Here is a 22,351-nt window from a genome sequence, read left to right on the forward strand (position 1 = left end):
CCACTCTGCTTGTGCTCAGGCGACCGAGCTCGTGCTGGAGACTCATTAGTCAAATGAAGGTTGATTGTCAGGCTTTGAAGTTGACACGCACAGCCTTGGAGAAAGTCATCAACCCACCAGACTGGAGTTCACGAGACACAGTTTCCCCGTGAACGTAAAGGAAACAGTTGAGGAAACACCAGGAAGACCCCCGTGGTCTAGTCACGACTCCAGCAGCATGTCCATGTCTGTTTTTTTAGGGGTCCAACCATGAAATGATTTTTTTGCTGCTGGACGGCTTGTGATCATTCTACCTGGTTCAAAGTCAGAGTTTAAAACATACTTCAGACTTTTAACCAACTTAGACTTTAGACAAAAATCCTTTTCTTTGACCCTATACCTCATTTACGTTAAAATGTGTTTAAAATGAATGATTGTGTTCCTTTTTGTCACTACTAAAACAATCACAATGGAAATGTTATGATTTAATTATGTAGCCCTCTCAAAAAATCTCTAGCAATCATAACACTAATGGAACACCGAATGTTTCAGTAGTGCCAGTTTTGAGCAGAACTCAACAACGCTAGCAAGCACAGCTTTGAACAGCTGTACATACATAAAATTATAATATTTTTCAGTAAAACACAAAAGTTGCAGAAATTGTGTTTCAGTAGTGACGATTCTTAGTGTTCCACACTGATTTCCGGACTTTGGGATACATTTACTTCAAAACAATGGTATTTAACTGCTCACCATGGGGGAGAGGGATGCAGTCTCCATTCCTGCTCTAAAACACAGGGGCGTGGCTAAAATAAGGCTCCACCTACTATAACTCTGTTTCAGAATGACATGAAAACGTGGGACAGTATTTCTTTCAATGAAGTTTTTTTTATTTGAAAATTAGTGTAAACTTAGGGGTTAGGGTTTGGGACCGAGACCTCCCAATAGAACATACTCTATAAAGGATAATTTTGTATACATTTAACTTTTCACTACCTAAATGCCTTCAAATATATAAATATGAGATTTAGAAGAGCTCAGCTATGAACACCACGAACACTCAAGAAACCCTTTGCATGATTAAAGGTTCCTTTGCGTCATGAAAGGGTTCTTCAGATTGATGGACAATGGGCTGTAGATGTTTGAAAAGAATTCTATATAGCACCAAAAAGGGTTCTTTTAGTGTTACAATGTCAGGATTGTTACAATAGAAGAAACTTTTTTGGTGGTAAATAAATTTTTTTCATCATTGGGGGCTGTAAACTCGATTAACTGTCACCAGGCACAGGCCTAGTTTGGCAAAACTTCCCATGACTTAGTGATTCCCAGCTATTGAACTATGCTTGTGTTACAGCTTCAAGCCACCATACTGACTAATATTACTGCACTGAACACATCAATAAATGTCTGGCTGCCAGAAAGATGGTCCATTGTTCTCCAACGAGTCACTTAAGCCCAGATATCTGGCTATACAGATGAATCACATCCAGGAATGATGATTTTCCCTCACGTTAGCTTGAGACAATGACAACGTTCCCAACAGGCTGCAGGTCGCGCCAAATCAACGGTAGAGAGTGAGACTGCTTCCGCCAGATAAATTACCTCAGAGAGAAGAGTCAGCAGGAAGGCCCTCATGCACAATGCCATCCAGCCGACTGCGCCTCACACACACATATACACACTCACACACATATCCGTTACAGATGGGAGCAATCATGACCTGCTTCTTGTTTTCGCCTCAGCTCGGAGGAAACCCATTGTTAAGGCCCTGGCTGGAGAGGCCATGAAGATTTGATGGCGCTTGTTGCAGGGACACCACCAAAAAAAGTGTTTATGTTTGTGTGTCTGTCTGTTTTGGGGAAGGGGGGGTCTACACCTGCATTATCGGGGGGTGTTTTCCTGGACAAATAGAATATAGACTCTCTCAGGCATACTAGTCTATTGGTGTTAATATAGACTGTTTTTTTTTTCAGAAAGATAAGAGTAGGTTCACACGGTAACACAAGATAACACCGGAACAGTCCCTGTCTTAGGTCATTTTCCTCCTTTTCCAGAATTCATATTCAGTGAATCAGCACATTGAGGCTGATTACATTTTCCTTCATGCCCTGTTCACAGTCCCTTAGTGGATATTGCTCGTTCATATTTGTCTAATTTGATTAAGGTTAAGATTATAATCTGGCTAGGGGGCGCTGCTCCTGTAAAAAAAACAGCCTCTTAAGTGCATGAGGGAGCACTGAAATTTCAATTTCTCTTAAAGACATGATATCGCCTTCTAGTGGTCCTATGGAGAATTACTTCCTTTAAAACAAGCCTACAGAAGCCTCTTTTTTTAAGCCTGTTTCTGAATTTTAGCCTTGGCTAAAATGACATATTAAGAGGCTAAAGGCCAAAATCATATATGTACATATATTATTCTTATATTAAACGTATTATATACTTATATATAAAATCGCTGTTGTTGGAACCAAACCTAATGTCTTCAAATTGGTAACTTTACAGAAGAAGGAAAAAACATACTTTACGTTTAATGGAAGTCAATGGAACCAGACTTTTTTCCAGGTCATTTTGAGCCGTTTCTGTTGAAGATACAAGGTTTTGTTCAGACAACTTATATAATATATATATATATATATATATATATATATGAATTTGTGACTAATTTGGCTCTATATGGGGACATTGAATAAACATGCTAACAAACTGATGTTTATTTGTAAATGGACAGCACTTTACAAATAAATGCAAGATGGGTTTGGTCAGTATTCGGTCTGATTTCTGATAGACCCCAGCACTGCACCCTCCCCCCACATCCCACCTTAAGGTTCAATTCAATCAGCTAATTATCAAGCATTATTAAGGGCCCATATCAAGAAACATTTTCCTCAATTAAAGATTAAGATTAAATATGAATAATAAGGGTTGAATAAGGTAATTTCTATAAATTTTCAACAACTACTATAAAATATTACGTTATGTTGTCATGAAAGTAAGAAACTCAGCTGTGGGCCCATAGGTGGGGGGGGGGGTTCCTTAAGGCCTAACAGGATAAAGTATCAAGATGCATCATTCACTGTACAGTCCATACAGTTCATATATGGAAGCTAGGCTGCAAAAACAGCCTGTTTTTGAAACGACCCATTTTTGTGATGCCATGAAAACCAACATACATATCCACATACTCAGCCTACAGTAGTTTAGCCCCGCCCATTCATGCTGAAGTTATAGTCTTTCAGCTTCCTACAGCAGATTTCAGCGTGATATCATGTCATACACTCCATATATGGAAACTAAACAGCAAAAATGGCTCATTTTAAATTTGCTATTTTTGTGATACAATGGCCACCAACACATTTACATATATCTGCATATTCAGTCAACAGCAGTTTAGTCCCACCCACTCACACTGAAGTTGTAACCAATGTGCTTTTGGAATGAGGCAGCCAATCAGACCAGAGCACATTTACTTATATCAGCCTTCAAGATACGGTAACAAAAATGGCTCTAATAGGATAAGAGAGGAAGGAAAATGGTAAAATAAATCAATGACGACAGTTTTTGTCGCATAAAGTCACACAAACATCATAAGCAGACTACACAGACATCAAATGTAAGAAAAATGTGGGATCCGACTAAGAACTGAATCAGGTGTGTACAAGCAGGGACAATGTTACAGACCACAGTTTTTTTTAAACGACACAAAATACTTCACCTTAAAATGCAGCATTTTACAGCTTTATGTGATAAAAACAATCATCTTTAACTCAAACATTAAGAAACACAAGCCACATGGTTTCCAATATTCCACAGCAGCTACCGGATTCAGAGTAATTTAATAAAAATGAATAATCAGGCAGCAATAAGACAGTCATTTGAACACATTGCAAGTACTTTATATATATAAACCTCAGTTTGCACTTGTCACCAAGATCTCCACGTATTGTACATATTCACAGACACATACACGCACATTTACACTCCTCTTGAGAGAAACTTTTGGTACAAATTACACAGCATATTAAACATTTTAAAATCTTATAACTGCACAATAATTTAAAAAAGATGCATATTTGCACTCTCCCCTCATGCAGGCCCAGCATGCGCTTAAGCATAATCTTCCTCAGTTAAGACCCTGAGACACACCAGATGCAATGCAGCTAACCTTAGGAACAAATTTACAAAGTCATACTGGAAACTAATAGTGCAGCATTATTTGAGACTCTAACACTTTTTTAAGGTATAATAAAGGCAGTCCATTCTTATAGATAACAGTATGTCATACAGTGTCACAAACCACACATTGATTGTCCCTCTGACACATAAAAGAACCCCCCCCCCCTTAAACTCTGTCCCTGAATAAAGGCATATAAAACAGGCTGAAGTCCAATGAAGAATGTCAACTGCATATTGTTTACAACTTAAGGTTTAAAAACTGGCATAAGAACAGCTGCATTCGGGAATAAAACACTGAGAAATCCTGCAGACAGTGACATCACTGACAGTTTAGACTTGGTCTCTTACACAGAACTGAACATATTGTAACATATTGTCTCAACAGCTTATCAGTCCTCAAACAGCTTGTATTACTGCTCCCTCTAGTGGTTTCACACAGAATGTGCACACTCTGGAGTAGTGCTTTCCCCTGCACATTTTAGCTCATTCACTTTACAGTTTGGGGTAAAAGGACCAGGATTGGGAACCACTAGTCTTAAAGGGACACACTGGCCAAAATAAAAAATGTAATAATAATAATAATAATAACAATAATAATAATAATAATAATAATAATAATAATACTACATTTTATTTATATAGCACACTTTTCACAAAGCAAAATTAATTTACAAAAACACGTCTAAAAACAAAAGTCTTAAGATTCTTTTTAAAAAGAGAAACATTTCTTAGAGACTCAGGTTAGCTATCACTACATCTGTTGTAGACACACCTACTCACCTCCTACAGTAGTGCCACCTTAGTCTCTAGAGTGAAATTTAATGGTTTAAAGACTAGGAAAACCCCCCTACTGATGATGTGTCTTGAAGATGTGTGGAACTTTGGGGAGGTACATGTTTGAAATATTTTTCTGTAATGCAAAAGTAAGCCTAACTAACTGGCTAGGAAGTCAAATATGACATCTTTATTTCTCATTTATTTTTACATTTCTATTTAACCTTTAATTTAACCAGGAAAGTCATTGAGAAGATATTGTTGTTTACAACAACAGCCTGGCAAGCAGCAGACCCCACCTGAGGAAAAGAGAAATACAAGGACAAGCAACCAACAAACATAATGACCTAAAAAAAAAAAGGCTTATAAGCCACAACATAAGTAGCGAAGATAGCAGTGGGGGATTCCAATGGTTGTACAATGTAGTTGTGAAATGCATGCTGGACATTGTAGTGAGAGAACACTGAAAGGTGGAAATGCAACGTGATACAAAACTGTGAATGCTGCACTACGGATTGTTTCAATAACATACTAAATGCTAGTTTTATGCCAGAATGCCTCTTTAAGCACCATTTTTTTTTAGCCTGGTCCCACATTACAGAGTCCTTTTGTGCTCAAAAAAGCATTCATTTCATATGCGTCCAGTCCTGGAGGGTCACAGAACTGGCCCTAGTTTCCCAAAATCATTATGGTGTCAAGATCCGTTTACCACTGACCATATCTAAAGTTTTATTTGTGTTTATTTTTCTGGTGTTTTCAAGGCTTTTGCTTGTTCTGAAATGTGTTCAGTGTGTCTTATGTGTTTTTATCCTTGTTTATTTTTTTTCTTGTGTTTAGTTATAATATTCTATTCTGAAACACTATATCCTTATTGATACACTATATGGCCAAAAGTATGTGGACACCTGATCGTTACATCTATAGGAGTTTGTTGGACATCCCATTCCAAGACCATTAACATTAATATGGAGTCCCCCCCACTACTTTGCAGCTATAACAGCCTCCACTCTTCTGGGAAGCTTTCTACAAGATTTTGGAGTGTGTCTGTGGAGATTTGTGCCCATTCTGTCAAAAGAGGATTTGTGGCTTGTAGAATTTAGCAACCATCGAAGTGGCTGCCCCCCAACCCCACCCCCAGTTACCTAACACTAACGCATCTGATCCAGCCAATCCAGGACTGCTGAAGAAGCTAATTAGCTGGAGCAGGTGTGGCAGTAGACATGTCTCAAAGCTAAGAGTGCAGCAAAGAAAGGCTGCATTTCTTGGCCGTTACATCACTGAAGGCTGGATCCTTCTAATGCGGCCGAGAAATGGACACTTCATTTCTGAGGATTTGAAGACCTCAGTATCTTTCAAGACCTTCAGTCACCCACAATCCTTCAAAACAGTTTGAAAAAGGGCGAAAACAGCAACGAGTAGTAAGATGCTGCAGCACCAGAGTTTGAAATGAAATGTAAATCTTAATTAAATGCTTGTAAACATAAGATTTGAATGTGTCCCATTGTTTGCGTCAGTAAGCCATGCTGGTTTAGCCCTCTCAGGCTGTCTCGAACGTGCATTAGAGAGCACTGAAGAGCAGCCAGTGCTAGCACAGTTTCACCTACCTCATCGGCACTTTGAGACACATCTATATTGTGGTTGGACTCCACAGGAAAGTAGATCTCTCCAGAGCTAAGGTTGGTGACCACTGCATTAAAGAAACCTCCCACTGCAAAGTGATAATTTCCTTCTTCTGACACACCTGATTCCAATCATTAGCTAATTAATGAGTTCTAATTTAGCTGGAACAGGTGTTTTTGTTCAGGTGTTGGAACAGGGGCCCAGAAATCAGAAAACTGCACAGCAGTGTGGCTCTCCAGGACTGGACTGCTTTAAATGAGTAAGACCCTCCTGACAAGTAATTTACTTTGTGATCCGTCCCCCTTTCTGCCCCTTTCTGCAGCCGGCCCTACGTTTTTTGGTCTCTCATCCATCCCTCTGTCTAATGAGGCCCTACGTGAAGCCACAGCAGCTCGTCTCTCGTGTGTCCACCTCTGTCATGTCGTGGATTTGAAACTTGGGGTCAGTGGGTGGTTCAACAGATCGACCAATCAGCTCCCTGCACGGAAAAGCACAGAAAATGACAGTTAGAAATGTACAAGGATCAATCAGTCATTTGGTATTAGGTTTTGCATATGCAGTCTTTATGAACGGTTTGGCAAGAGATCTATTTTTACTTGGAGCTGATCACATTTTTTTGTGTCTGAACTGGAGCTGTGAGGTTAATGTAGCTAACAAGAAATGCAAGCTTATCACCCACCAATTTACCTCACAGCTTCAGTGTAGAAGTAAAGAAAATCAGTAAAAAAAACTGACAGATGTTTAGATTTTTTAAACAGGTATTTCATAATGTATTTATTGTAGTCTAAAACAGGAAAGTGTTTATGTGACGCTAGTTACTGAGCCAAAATGTCTGTGTTTATTCATTTCATTATATCCGTAACGCTATAGAAATAAATGTTATGATATGATGGAATATGCTAATTCTTTCTGTAGTGCAAATCCAGCTGGCCTAACCCCAATTTCTACAGTTTAAACATTTTTTTCTATACATATGTCTATAAATTTAATATATTCCTTCATTTTATACATGAAAAATACCACATATGTTGGCCCCCAATCCCCATATTGGCACATCCCTAACTGGGGAGAAGTTGTGTGAATTAGAGACGGGCATGATTCCACTTTTTCAAGTTTGGATGGAGTATTATTATGACTTACTTTGCCACTGTCATGAATGCCAAATCTACATTGACGCCAGTCTTAGCGCTGGTTTCCATGAATATGACGCCATACTCCTGTAAGTGAAACATCAAATAAATGATTGTAGATATAAATGATTGAAGTGGTTAGATCAACCCCTGTAATCTGTGTTCAAAGCATACGTTAACAATGAACAGGAGATGCTGCACATTACAGATACAACATATCTCACCGTATTACCTCTACATTCACTAATATTTAACACCACTTTTTTCTAAAGGCACTACAAATGACTACAAATGGATGATGTCACTAACATATATCCTACAAAGCTGTGGAAGCACTGAATCATGGGTTTTGTAGTTCAGTTTTACTTCAGAAAAACACAGTGATGGTTTATTCATTATCAGAAATTTACCTGTAACAAAATGAACTCAAATGTTTTACAACCAGCAGATGGCGTAGGTCTGCACTTTACTGTGTGGTGGGTCTCTAACAGTCATTCGATAAATTAATAAAAATTAAAACAGCAACAAATTTGTTTCTACATCAATAAACTGAAAAAAAAAAACAAAAACAAAAAACAAACCCTGGCCAGTCTCTCTCCATCCTCTCGCTTGATCACTCTGCCCACTGCCCATATCAGCCTACAGAAGAAAACAGTCTGTGTAAACATCTGGTTGAGATAAACAGAACTGTGCAAAAGTCAGAGACCACCCCTCATTTTCCCAGTCGAAATGGCTGTTAAGTTCATCCTTCAAAGTTCATTCTTAGAACTTGGTTTAGCATTTTCTGCTTCTTGTGATCTAAATAATCCCAAACATATTCAGTGATGTTGAGGTCTGGACTCTGGGGTGGTCAGTCCATGTTCAGCTTCTTTGTTTGATGTGTCCGTCTCCTTTTCTCAATGAGGTTCTTCTTGACAGCTACACATCCTTTCAGACCCATAGCGCTGAGTCGTCTTCTCACAGTGGAAGGATGGACAGAAACACCTGTGGATGTTTTCAGATCTGAAGCAGCTTGATTTTCTCCTCTCTCTCAAAGATGAAAGCTTTGTGTTGTTTATTTGATGGTGAAGGTTTTGGTGTCTATCAGGTCTCGCACAGTTGTTAGGAGGACCAGTTCCTGCATATCTTTTAATCATTTTTTGAACTCCAGTTTTGGAAACTTCTGTTTTTTTATGTAAGAAGATTATCTTATATTTAACTTTAACTTTATTCAACTTGTACGTAATGCCCCTTTTGACTGAAAATTAAACAAATGAAGAAAAAAGGCGGGGTCTCTGACTTTTGCACAGTAATCTATGTAATGTAAGGACTGCAGCGGGGTGTCTTACCTTGTTGCCAAGTAACATGATAACCACATCACTCTGTGCATACTCATGGATCTCAGTAAGCCACGCCTTCAAGAAGAAATTCAGCCAATCAGAGCTTGTCCAAGCACATCCTGACTATGTGTTCTCTACAGCTTTAGATCTACATGCACTTATTTATGAGAAGTTTGTGTATAAAAGTTTGTAAATGCAAAGAATAAATGCGTAAACTAACGCCAGGCCATGAAAATTAAGTGTATTTTACCCTGATGTTGTCAAATGATGACTTGCTGGTGATGTCATACAGCAGGAGTAGAGCTGCACGGGGAAAAGAAAACAAGTGTTTATACAAACATCCTTTTATAAGTGTTGCAACAATAGTGATACTGAATTGGCCCCAAACCTGGTGCTTAAACACTGTATTGGTAGGAGAGAATAACAATACCATGAAGCAGTATCTGATGCTCACATGCGCTACTGAGTGACCGTATATGCACCAAAAGATGGACCTCAACTGAAGCAAACACATCAACAGTGTGGAATATTTTTTTACTTTTGAGAACTTGTTGCAAAATCTGTAATGACGATATTTCAAGAAGAACCAATAATAGCAGGTGATATCCTGGTTGGAAGACTTTAGTTTTGTCAGTATGGCCTAAAAAAGCCAGATAACTCAATCAGCAAACAGTGCAAAACACGCTAACGTTATCCCCTTTTAGTTGAATGAGTCAGCAATCATCTCCCGCTGCGTTAATCTTAGTCTATCTTGTTTTCGAGGGAGTGAACATTCAAGAGATTTGCAAAAGGAACAGCCAGTCTCTCAGGGTAGCGATAGCCTTTAGCGATGTTATTCGCGGTAATACCCGACCTCGTGTTCTATTGCTTTTATACAACAGTTAAATAAATAAAGTGAGAAATTAATAAATTGTGAACGCAGCATTTAATATGTTTTAATGTTCGCAGTTCCTTCACCAAATTATAGTTCCTTAACAAGCAGGTTGTTGCTACGTCAGAGTAATGTGCTCCACTCACAGCCAGCAGTTCGTTCTCCAGCTCCTTACACTAAATTCCCAAACTGTCATCACCACTGAGCAGCTTTTTTGTTTTTTATTGCGGCAGTTTTATGGCTCAGTCTGATTTGGTCAGACTCTGAAGACGAGACTACATGTTTGGTGAATGGTACTGGGTTCATTTCTGGCTGATTCCAGGTTGTTTAACTGTTCTTCTGTCACAGCTGCCGACTGAAAAGCTGCTCAGTGGTGATGACAGTTTGGGAATTTAGTGTCGTCTCGTCTTCAGAGTCTGACTAAATCGGCTGTCGGTCAAATGTGATCTTAAAAGTATCTGTTTTCTGTTTGTGGCACAGTAAGAAGTAAAAACGTTCAAATGGCTTGAGCGTCTCCTACAGCTGTCAAAGTCGTTGCTTAGCAACGGCGTCTCAGCGGAGTGATACAGCGTTTGTGGAAAAAAAATGATGTTATGGTGAAACAACAGCACAGTTAGAACGCTTCTTAACCAATCAGCTTGCATGGCCGGAACTAAGTGTTGTATAAAATTAGTCATGTCATTATGTGATCACATTAAAATAATTATATATTGTGTATATAATTTGGATTAATAGCAAAAGAACAATAACAACCCCAGACTTAAGGGTTAAGTATGTGAAACAGAGGAAATGGGACTCGTTATTACTTATGCAAGAGAAAGAAAGACCAACAGGAAAAATGTGACAGAAAAAGAAAGACAGAAAGAGAGAAATGGAGGAAGAGAAATCCTCTCACCGTGAGCATCTCTGTAGTAAGCATGAGTGACACTGCGGAATCTCTCCTGACCCGCCGTGTCCCAAATCTGAGCCAGAGAGAACAAATCAGAAACAAGTGTACCTCCTGAATTTCACTCACTTTAGCAGCTCTTCCTCTCTGCTAGTGTAATATTCTAATTAGTGTGGACAGCGTGAGCAGAAGTAAACAATACTCTAGGATAAATGTTTTTTTCTTTTTTTTAAAGAACTCCAAATGTTCTTGATCAACCAAGACATGTTTGGTGTCTAAAGTTTGCTTCTTTAGTTTTGCACTGGAGCTACAAGGCTAATGTAGATAATAAGTAATGGAACCTTATATTCACTTATAATTATTTGTCAAACATAAATCATTAGAAAGTCTTTAGAGTACTTGTTCACCCAAACAAGTGTGTGATGATTTATGTACAGTGCTAATCAGTGGAATATAAGCTTTCATTACTTATTAGCTACATTAGCCTAAGAGCTCCAGTGCAAAACCAAAGACTCAAACTTCAGACACCAAACAGATCTTGGTTGACTGACTACATTTGGCGTAGGGGGAATCATGAACTGACATTATATTTTTATTTTGTCTAAATATAGTTTACTAAGCCATCTCTGTTTTTTTCGTCTCTTTCTTTTTTACAACCAATATCCAACCAATTTTTTAAAACCAATAATACACTTTCACAAAAAAATTACATTCATTTTTATGAAATCTTGGCGTCTACTCTTGATTTCAATTACAAGTGATCTGAATCAATGGAGTCGAAAAAAATAAACAAGAACATCTGGCAAAAGTAAAGAATCCAATATCAACTAGAAAAGTGAGGAAAATGCAGAGAGATTTCACAGCCTAAGCAATCCCAGGTGGTTGCCTGGGTGTTGCCAAAGAGTTACTATATTTTTGGGGTTTCTAGGTGTTGCAAGGTGGTTGCTATGACATCTAAGTGACTGCTAAGGCATTGCTAAGAGGTTGCTATGGTATCCCAGATTGTTGCTAGGTGGTTGCTATGATATCTAAGTGGTTGCTAAGGCATTGCTAGGTGCTTACTATGGTATTCCAGGTGGTTGATAGGATGTTACTAGGTGGTTGCTATGGTATCCCAGATTGTTACTAGGTGGTTGCTATGATATCTAAGTGGTTACTAAGGCATTGCTAGGTGGTTACTATGGTATTCCAGGTGGTTGCTAGAGTATTGCTAGGTGGTTCCTATGGTATCCCAGGTTGTTGCTAGGTGGTTGCTCTGATATCTAAGTGACTACTAGGGCATTGCTAGGTGGTTGCTATGGTATACCAGACTGCTGCTAGGTGGTTGCTATGATATCTAAGTGGTTAGTAGGGCATCGCTAGGTGGTTACTATGGTTGTCCAGGTGGTTGCTAGAGTATTGCTAGGTGGTTGCTATGGTATACCAGACTGCTGCTAGGTGGTTGTTATGATATCTAAGTGGTTAGTAGGGCATCGCTAGGTGGTTACTATGGTTGTCCAGGTGGTTGCTAGAGTATTGCTAGGTGGTTGCTATGGTATCTCTGGTAGTATTTTTCAGACTGGCTGTCTAGACAGTGACACCAGGAAAATCTCGCACTCCATGTGCACAGCGGTGCGGGCTCACTTGAACATCACTACGTTGAATCGAGTCCAAAGGTTTGGAATCAAATCAGTTGTGGACTTTTGTATGGAATCAAGGTATCAATTATTTTTGGGACTGATTTCCATCCCTGCTGGTTAGCGAATGTGTCAGTGTAAGTAGTTGGAATACAAATATTGCTACATGGAATCTAACAACGCTGCACTTTTAACCGACACCACTAAGTGCTGCCATGACTCGTAGAATATCTTACACATTAGGTAAACAATATTATATAACATCACTAGCTAATTAAATTGTAGTGTACTACTGGAAATCAACTTGACTACCACACTTCGCAAGGCGTGCTAGTTTGCCATTCAGGTGTTCGCTTGCATGCATCATGGTTGGGAGCAATATTTCTATTTTTACCACAGTGATATTTAAGCTTTGGAACACCACGTTCCAGTTATTGCATTTTATTTCAGGAAGGAAATATTTTGAAATTCATTGGGTTACAACAATGTGTGAGAGGGGCACTTTTAGAAAAAGCCTTTAATTCTTCCCATAGACAAGAACAGCTCAGAACCAGGGCTTGTCTGGATGCTAATGGCAAACGACAAACAGAGGACACATTTTCAGAGGCCCACAGCAGACTTAGCTGCTTTGAAAGGGAGACAAAACATTTCTTATTCAATGCCATCTGTACTCACCTGTAATTTAACCTTCACATCCCCAACAGTGACGACTTTATTCTGATGAAGAAAAACAAGTAAGGAACATGCGTAAGACAAATGAGCCATGTTTCACAAGGCCGGTTTAAAGTGGTTTAAACATGTGACATCTAAACACACAAGGCTTCATTCTGTCTCCTGACTGTGTTCTAATCATATCTGACTCTATTGTGACTGGCTTCCTACCAGAATTCATCACAGCCGTGTCTCAGATGGGCTCTATGGCAACAAGCTTTGCTCTTGCTAACAGCTTAGACCAAAGATAAGCTCTCTGCTGAACATAATGTGTATTAAATGCTTGGAAACTGGATGAATGAAAGGCATTAGTGTTTGCAGCTTATACAAGAATGAGACAGTGTGAGAGGTCACTCTTGTGGCTGTGTGTGAAAGAGAGCGAGAGAAAAAGAAAGAAACAAAGAGAGAAACAGAGTGTTACCGTGAAGCCGATGCCCACAGTAGCAGAGAAAGAGCCAGGAATGAATTTTCCCTGATCAAACTGAACGAGCAGAGACGTTTTGCCCACACCACTGTCACCCACCAGGATCGTCTGCGAGGGGCAAGAGAGTGAAAGAGACAAGAGAGAGAGTCAGATAGAGATACAGATATGCAACTGGTCAAAGATACGTCATCAGGAAAGTCGATAAGCAGACTTAATAAGCAAAGTTAAAAAGTACATTGTAAGAATTGTTTTGGGGGGTTTAACTTAAAAAAGTTTGTGTTCAGACGGACTTAACATTTTGAGTTATTGGAACATCAAATAATAAGTTGAAAAGACATTAAAAAACAGATCCTTACACCCTTACTCCCTTTTAAGCCAGTCCAAACACTAACTTTTAAGTTAAAACTACATTTTTTTACAGTGTACAGTTAATAAGCAGACTTAATAAGTACAGTAAATCTACAGGCTTAATAAGTTAGTAACTAAAGTAGTTAGAAGATTTAATAAGTGAAGTTAAAAGTACATTTAAAAGGGAGATTTAATAAGTAAAATTAATAATTACAGTTAAAAAAAACAGGCTTAATAAGTAAAGTTAGTAACCAGAATAATATTCATTTAAAGTTGATAAATACATCTAATAAGCAGGCTTAATAAGTTAACAAGTACAGTCAATAAGCAGATTTAATAAGTAAAGTTAATAAGTACAGCTAATATATAACTTAGTAAATTAATAAGCATACTTATTAATTAATCAAGTGTAGTTAATAAGCAGACTTAATAAGTAAAGTTAGTAACCAGAGTGGTAAGAAGATGTAGTAAATTTATAGATACATTTAATAAGCAGACTTAATAAGTTAACAAGTACAGTTAATAAGCAGATTTAATAAGTTAATATGTACAGTTAATAAGCAGATTTAATAAGTAAATTTAATAAATACAGCTAATAAGAAAATTTAGTAAGTTACTAAGTTAAGGTAATTAATAATTAGAAAAAGTATAGTGTATAAAAAAGGATGACGGTATAAACTTTTAGAAGTTCCAGGTTCTATCAGTCCAGCATTTCTAAGATCTTTAACCTTGATGTCAGGTCAAACCTTTTCATAGACGTTTAGCAAACTGCCATAAAAACGAGCCTATTTTGCATGTTCTCTAGAATTTAAGGACAGATTTTCGAGACACCTTTTCATCACAGTGTAGTTACATGCTTTATGTATTGTCGCTGTCCACAGAAAAAGTATCTCCAAAATGTCAACTTCACAGAAAAGGACAAAAACGTTCTTCACTTGTTCTTTACTTGTAAGTAAACATAAAGAAATTTTATTCCGATCAATTTTGGAGCATTTCTATTGGTCCATTCGTCATGATATTTTCACATAGTGTGAAGAACAGCAGCTGTGCTCAAATGATGAAGATACGGATGAAGAGATACTTGTTTTTTGGACAGTGACGATATGGTAATGGATACAAATATTGAATACAGTGTAAGACGAAGGTCATTTGGACCTCTATGTGCTTTATTTCTCTGTGTACAACAGACATTTGATCCTGAGGCACCTTACCACAGCTACACTGTCACAGCATGTACCAGTGCCTCTGAAACTCTTTAAATATTAATGCTATCATTACTGCATTCACAAAAATTCTTCAAAACTTTCTCTGCGTAAGGGCTTATAGGATGAGGTAAGCTTAGTAAACCTTAAAGCAGGCAGAACGGGGACGCTGTAGACACCTCCAGCTTATTAATGAAATGAAACGAGCTTAAGGTTAAGCACTTAAGTCGAATGGAGTGTGTGAGGAGATAAGGGAATTAAACTAACAGTGACAGAAACACAGACTATGTGAATTGTTGATTTGAACTCCGGTTTAGATCCAAAGGCATGCTGACTTTGTGTCAAAGGGTTTTAATGCCTATGGTCTTTATTCTAACTACCTTTGTTCCAGGGCTGCTACAGCATATCACTAGCTTGCTACACAGAGGCATTCAAAAGAGTCAGTCTTCCTTAAAGTTTCAGCTACGATTTAACAAAATAGAATGGATTAAACTGAACTGACTGGTTGTGATGAAGGTGCAGAGTTACTCTAGCTGTTTAAAAGAATTTGTTTTTTGAATGTAGAGAGTCATTAAAGCTACAAACAGGATGAGGGATGAGTTACAGGATGGTATAACAGCCCATGCTGGGGAACAAAAAATGATAATTAGATTAGATCAAAATTGTCTTTCACTTTTAAAATGTGCTTTATTCTCATTGACTGTTATTGAACAAGGACTGTTGAAACAATGGATTGTTACTGGGCATTAATAAACCATTAGGCCACAAAAAAGCATTTTCTGTACAGGTTAAGTGTCCAGATCAGTTCGGCTTAAGGGTGGACGATATGGCAAAAACGTGTGTGTTTTTTTTTTCATCATTGACAAAGTACTGCCTTTAGGCCTTTCATCACAAGAGTTTAACTGGGCCGCAAGCCAGGAGACTCTTCACTATGGTAGCGAAGTTTAGCTGGGCCGCAAGCCAGGAGACTATTCACTAGAGTAGTGGAGTCTGACTGGGCCACAAGCCAGAAGATTCTTCATCATGGAAGCAGAGTCTGACTGGGCCTCAAGCCAGGAGACTCTTCACCACAGTAGCAAAGTAGGACTAGGCCATGAGCCAGGAGACTCTTTACCATGGAAGTGTAGTTTAACTGGGCCTTGAGCTGGGAGCATCTTCACCACAGTAGTGAAGTCAAGCTGGAAGATCATTCACCATGGAAACAAAGTTTGACTGGGCCGTGAGCCAGGAGACTCTTCACTGTGGTGGCAGAGGATGACTGGGCTATGAGCCGGGTGACTTCGCACCGTGACATTGGAGTCTCATAGGCCGTAAGCCAGAAGACTCTTCACCCCAGTAGTGGGGTTTGACTGAGCTGCAAGGGATACTATTCACCCTGAAGCAGAGGATGACTAGGCCATGAGTCGGAAGACTATACGTCACGGTTTCGGAAAGTTTTCTACCTGCCAGTTGGGGAACTGGGTGCATGTGTGTGTGTTGTTTACTGTTAATTTGTAGTGGTGTAATTGTTGTAAAAGCGAAAATCTTTAGGTTTGAGAAAGGCACTACATGTATTATTATTATTAAAACATATTTATATTTTACAATACACAATTTGCATAGCATTTTTTTTTCTGAGGTTGTTACAGCAGACAAATGCAGCATCAAAATGATAAACATTACACCATTACACTTACAGCATACAGCAAAAACTATGAGTGTGTACATTTTTTCACATGGTGCATTGCACATTTTACATACTGTACTGCACTAAATCACTTAGTCAAATTAAACAAGACTATATATATATATATATATATATATGTGTGTATATATATATGTGTGTGTATATATATATATATATATATATATATATGTGTGTGTATATATATATATATATATATATATATATATATATATATATATATATATATATATATATATAGTCTTGTTTAATGATGTAGTGGTGGTGATGATGTAGTGGTGGTGTGTTAGTGTGTGTTGTGCTGGTCTGAGTGGATCAGACACAGCAGTGCTGCTGGAGTTTTTAAACACCTCAGTGTCACTGCTGGACTGACCACTGATGAAGGACTAGAGGATGACCAACACAAACTGTGCAGCAGCAGATGAGCTATCGTCTCTGACTTTACATCTACAAGGTGGACTGACAAGGTAGGAGTGTCTAATAGAGTGGACAGTAAGTGGACACAGTGTTTAAAAACTCCAGCAGCACTGCTGTGTCTGATCCACTCGTTGCAGCACAACACACACTAACACACCACCACCACGTCAGTGTTACTGCAGTGCTGAGAATGATCCACCACCCAAATAGTACCTGCTCTGTGAGGGTCCATGGGGTCCTGACTACTTAAGAACAGGGTAAAAGGGGGCTAACAAAGTATGCAGAGAAACAGATGGACTACAGTCTGTAACTGTAGAACTACAAAGTGCACCTATATAGTAAGTGGAGCTGATAAACTGGACAATGAGCGTAGAAACAAGGAGGTGGTCATTATGTTATGCCTGATCGGTGTATGTATATATATAATATATATATATATATATATATATATATACTTCACATACATTCACATACAGTGACGTCATAGCTATATTGTATTGTTATATAGTGACGTAATGTGATGTAATTGATTAAGGTAATTATAAATATCATCATGTTGCCCAACAAAAGGTTGGCAAAAATGTAATAAAAACAATAAAGTCTTCATACAAAGCTGAATTCCAGAGTGCCTCCACCATGATGACAGAAAATGTTTTACCTTTTCTTACATGATGTGTACTGAATTATTGTGAGTTCAGAGATGTAAACCCCATGTGTTTAGCATCTAAAAAGTAAAAACATCTTCTGTCATTATAGTAGAGGCACACTGGAATTCAGCCTGTGGGAAGACATTTTTGTTTTTTATTACAACTTGTACATATTTGTACATATGATGGCAAGCGTGGGAAGTGTGTCTCAGGCAAGCGTGGTCCACCTTTCCACCTCCTCCTTCTGACAGGAAGTGCACCTATATAGTAAGTGGAGCTGATAAAATGGACAATGAGTGTAGAAACATGGTCATAATGTTATGCCTGATCAGTGTACATACAAATTGTAATAAAAAACAAAAATGTCACAAGCTGAATTCCAGTGCACCTCCACTATAATGACAGAAAATGTTTTGCTTTTTTAGATGCTGAACATACGGGGTATGCATTTCTGAAATCACAGTGATTCAGTTTTATTGTGATTCTTTAGGAAATTATTAAAAGATTCATGAAATCTCAGATTTCACTATGATTCTGCAATAACAAAGGAGCTGAATAAAGACAGTTTCCAAATTCAAGTGTACTGAACTCACTGAACTCAAAGCTATTCCAGGGATGGCTATGGGAATGCTTCAGCTATTTCCGACTGAAACTTTGAGGCAACTGAACACATTAAAACTTTACACACTAGCAGCATATACATAATCTATTTTTCATCCACACAGGCTTTAAGCTCATACATTTCACCTCGCATTAACATTCACACAGTCTCAACACGGCAGAGCCACGTCACCCAGCGCAGCGCTACGGCAACAGAGAGCCAGCTGGAGAGGGAAGATGCGGTTGCCATGACAACACTGAGTCTCAAGCAAGCGTGGTCCACCCTTCCCCCCTCCTCCTTCTGACAGGAAGTAATCAGGTGGAATAAACACAGATGCTCTGGAATTTGTCACGGACAAACAAATACAATTACACAAGCCTTACTTTGATTTTGCATGACAAAGTAAAGCTGTATAAACAGAAAGGAAGGCGACACCATGCACAGCAGAGCACATTAGTGAGACATTATATGCACGACTAAATGATTTTTTTTTCTCTGTTGTAGTAAAAAGTAATCAGATCACTTCACAGTTGTAAAGTTGTCAAACTGGTACACCATATAGATGGAATGCGAAAAACTATATGAACTATATGCAAAATAGTTCAAAATCACATCAAAGTAAAAAGGAATATTTAAATCTCAAGTTGACTTTAAAGAATACTGTCTACAGTGAATGAATGGATCTGCTGAATTATGTCACCTGGACCTCTATAATCAATGTAGTACAACAAAATGTTAAATGAGAGGGATGGATGGATGGATCGATTGATAGATGGATGATATACAGATGGTAGACTGTTATCGACTGAATGAATGGAGGAATAGATAAATGAATGAATAATTGACGGATGATGGATATTTATGGAAGGATTGACATTTAAATGACTATATGAATGGATGGATGAATGAATTTTAGACACATATATGGATGAGTGTATGAATAATGGACAGACAAAAGACATTTATGGATGGACGGACGGACGAATGGATAATGAACAGATGATAGACTATTATTGAGTGAGTGAATGGACGGATGGATGGATGGATGGATGGATGGATGGATGGATGGATAATTGATGGATTATGGACATTTATGAGAAAATGGACAAATATATAAATGATAGATGAATGGATTTTGGACACTTATGAACAGAAAGATGGAGAGATGGAGAGATGGATGGATGGATGGATGGATGGATAATTGATGGATTATGGACATTTATGGGAAAATTGACCAAAAAAAAATCAACATTCTTGTAATAATCCATCTCATCGCTGCACACACAGGGATCAACACAAAGGGGATCAACACACAGAGATCAACACACAGGGATCAACACACAGGGATCAACACACAGGGATCAACACAAAGGGATCAGCACAAAGGGATCAACACACAGGGATCAACACACAGGGATCAACACAAAGGGATCAACACACAGGGATCAACACACAGGGATCAACACACAGGGATCAACACACAGGGATCAACACAAAGGGATCAACACACAGGGATCAACACAAAGGGATCAACACACAGGGATCAACACAAAGGGATCAACACACAGGGATCAACACACAGGGATCAACACACAGGGATCAACACAAAGGGATCAACACACAGGGATCAACACACAGGGATCAACACACAGGGATCAACACACAGGGATCAACACAAAGGGATCAACACAAAGGAATCAACACACAGGGATCAACACACAGGGATCAACACACAGGGATCAACACACCACACAAGACGTGGCCGCCCAGCTGACTCATGCTCTTGAGATTGAGAAGAAAGACAGTTTTCTTCCAGTACTACATACATAATTACATTCTATTTGTCATATCACTGTAAGAATCAACTAAGTGCTGGTTATTTCAGTGTGCAGTCAGTTATATAACACCACACTGCCGGCAAGTCTCTCTGACCACAGCTGAGCCCTACACCCACCCCCTTCTCCCATGAGACTGGAGGCTAATGGAGACACGTATAACAAATAAAACCACAGACCCTTAACCATTGTTCGAGAATGGCCACATCACTCTGCTCCTTACAGCCCTATATAGAAAGACCACAGCCTATACTTCACATCACCCACGGCACTGCAGGAAGCTTGTGGTCTATTATATAGCAGCGTCATTATTGTATTGTATTGTATTGTGTTCTTCGCAATGTTCACAAAAAAAGTATGTGGCTGAGCACTTCAATGATAACAAACAAATTATTTACTTCACATTTACATCAATTAGGCACCATCGATGCCAAAAGTCATCAAGCTGAAAGGTAAAATGGTCCATATAGTGAAAGATTATATTAATATTTTCTAAATATATATTGTAACATTCATGTGAACTGATGTACGTAGTTGAATCAAGGTTTTTTCACTGTCTCACTGTAATTGAATACCTTAAATGTACTATAGGGACACTAATGTACAACATGTACAGTAGGTGAACTAGGTGGTAGAACAGTAGGTGGTATATGTGACATATTCATAACTCATTATCACATGATTCATAACTCAATTTGAGACATGTCTGTCTGTTTCTTTGAAAACTGTCTGCTAATTTCAGTCTATTGCAGTACCGATCATCTGTATTGATCTTTCCAGATCTACACTGAATCCCTAACTGATTTTACTGAATCAAATTCAAGCAGAAACAATGCACATCAGACAGAGACAGTGCGCTCAGCTGACCCTCACCCACAGAAACAGGCCTGAGTGTATGAAAGGGAACCCACAGGAGGTCACACAGTTCAGAGGAGGCACAGATGGACTGTGCTCGGTCTGAACAGATCTAATGCTGCAGAGCCTGTTTCTTCTGTCTAAAGCAGCTACACTCTGCACTCTGCAGTCCTCACAGCTGCAGGTCTCAGTCTTATCACCCTGTGTGTCTCCTGCAGTCCTCCCTTCAGTCCTACCTTGTGCGTTAAATCCTCGTTGTAGTATCCACACACCGCGCTGCTCTGCTCCGCTTCTTCCTCATCCATCGCTCCTTCCCTGCTCTGACTTCAGTGAGGCTCTCTCTCTCTCTCTCTCTCTCTCTCTCTCTCTCTCTCTGCTTTTGTCTGCTCTCTGTCTTCTCTCTCTTCCTCTGATCTCAGTGACAGGCTCTCTTTCTTTCTCTCCGCTGTGATTTCAGCGCTGCCCTCCAGAGTTCACTGTACAGTCGTGACGAAACGGTCGACGTCATTCTGAATGTAAGCATCAGATCATGCAGAGTAAAACGAACGAAAAAAGAATGAATAAATGTAGCAGTTGTTCATGACGAACATTATTCTGATTTTTTTTTGTACTTCTAAAATGAACCCAGATATACGGGATCGATCCATTTGATTGATCCATGGGTTGATTAAATACATTTTATTCATAATTGATAGGATTAGAGAAATAGTCTTGTTTATTTATTTATTTAGTACACTTATTGTATGAGGTCCGTTTATCTACAGTAGAATGAGGACTAAAAAAGACTAACTTTGTGTATTAATAAAGAAATGTAACAAAAAAAAACCCTCAAACAAATACATTGTTTTAACTGTCTGATGGAGTAAAAAAAAATGGACTATTACTTAAACAACCAAAAAAAGAAAGTATCACGTGACCAATTCATTAGATAGATAGATAGATAGATAGATAGATAGATAGATAGATAGATAGATAGATAGATAGATAGATAGATAGATAGCATTCTTGTTTGATTAGCTGTTTTATCACAGCTTTAGTGAGATTAGAGAAACAGTCTAACATTTATTTATTTATTTATTTTATTATTTTTTATTTATTGTTAAGTCCGTGTATCCAAAGTAAGATACCGTGCAAAATGAACTAATTTGGTTTATTATTATTTATTATTATTATTATTATTATTATTATTATTATTATTACTACTACTACTACTACTACTACTACTACTACTACTACTGCTGCATAAATTACAAAAACAT

At 38.4% G+C, this 22,351-nt stretch overlaps 1 pseudogene; it reads right to left on the minus strand.

Moving 5' to 3' along the window:
- Positions 1-5,506: 5,506 nt before the first annotated feature.
- LOC118808808 lies at positions 5,507-21,437 on the minus strand (annotated as a pseudogene).
- Between the last annotated feature and the right edge of the window lie 914 nt (positions 21,438-22,351).

This window comes from Colossoma macropomum, unplaced genomic scaffold (assembly GCF_904425465.1).
Source record: "Colossoma macropomum unplaced genomic scaffold, Colossoma_macropomum, whole genome shotgun sequence".
In the NCBI taxonomy this organism is placed as follows: domain Eukaryota; kingdom Metazoa; phylum Chordata; class Actinopteri; order Characiformes; family Serrasalmidae; genus Colossoma; species Colossoma macropomum.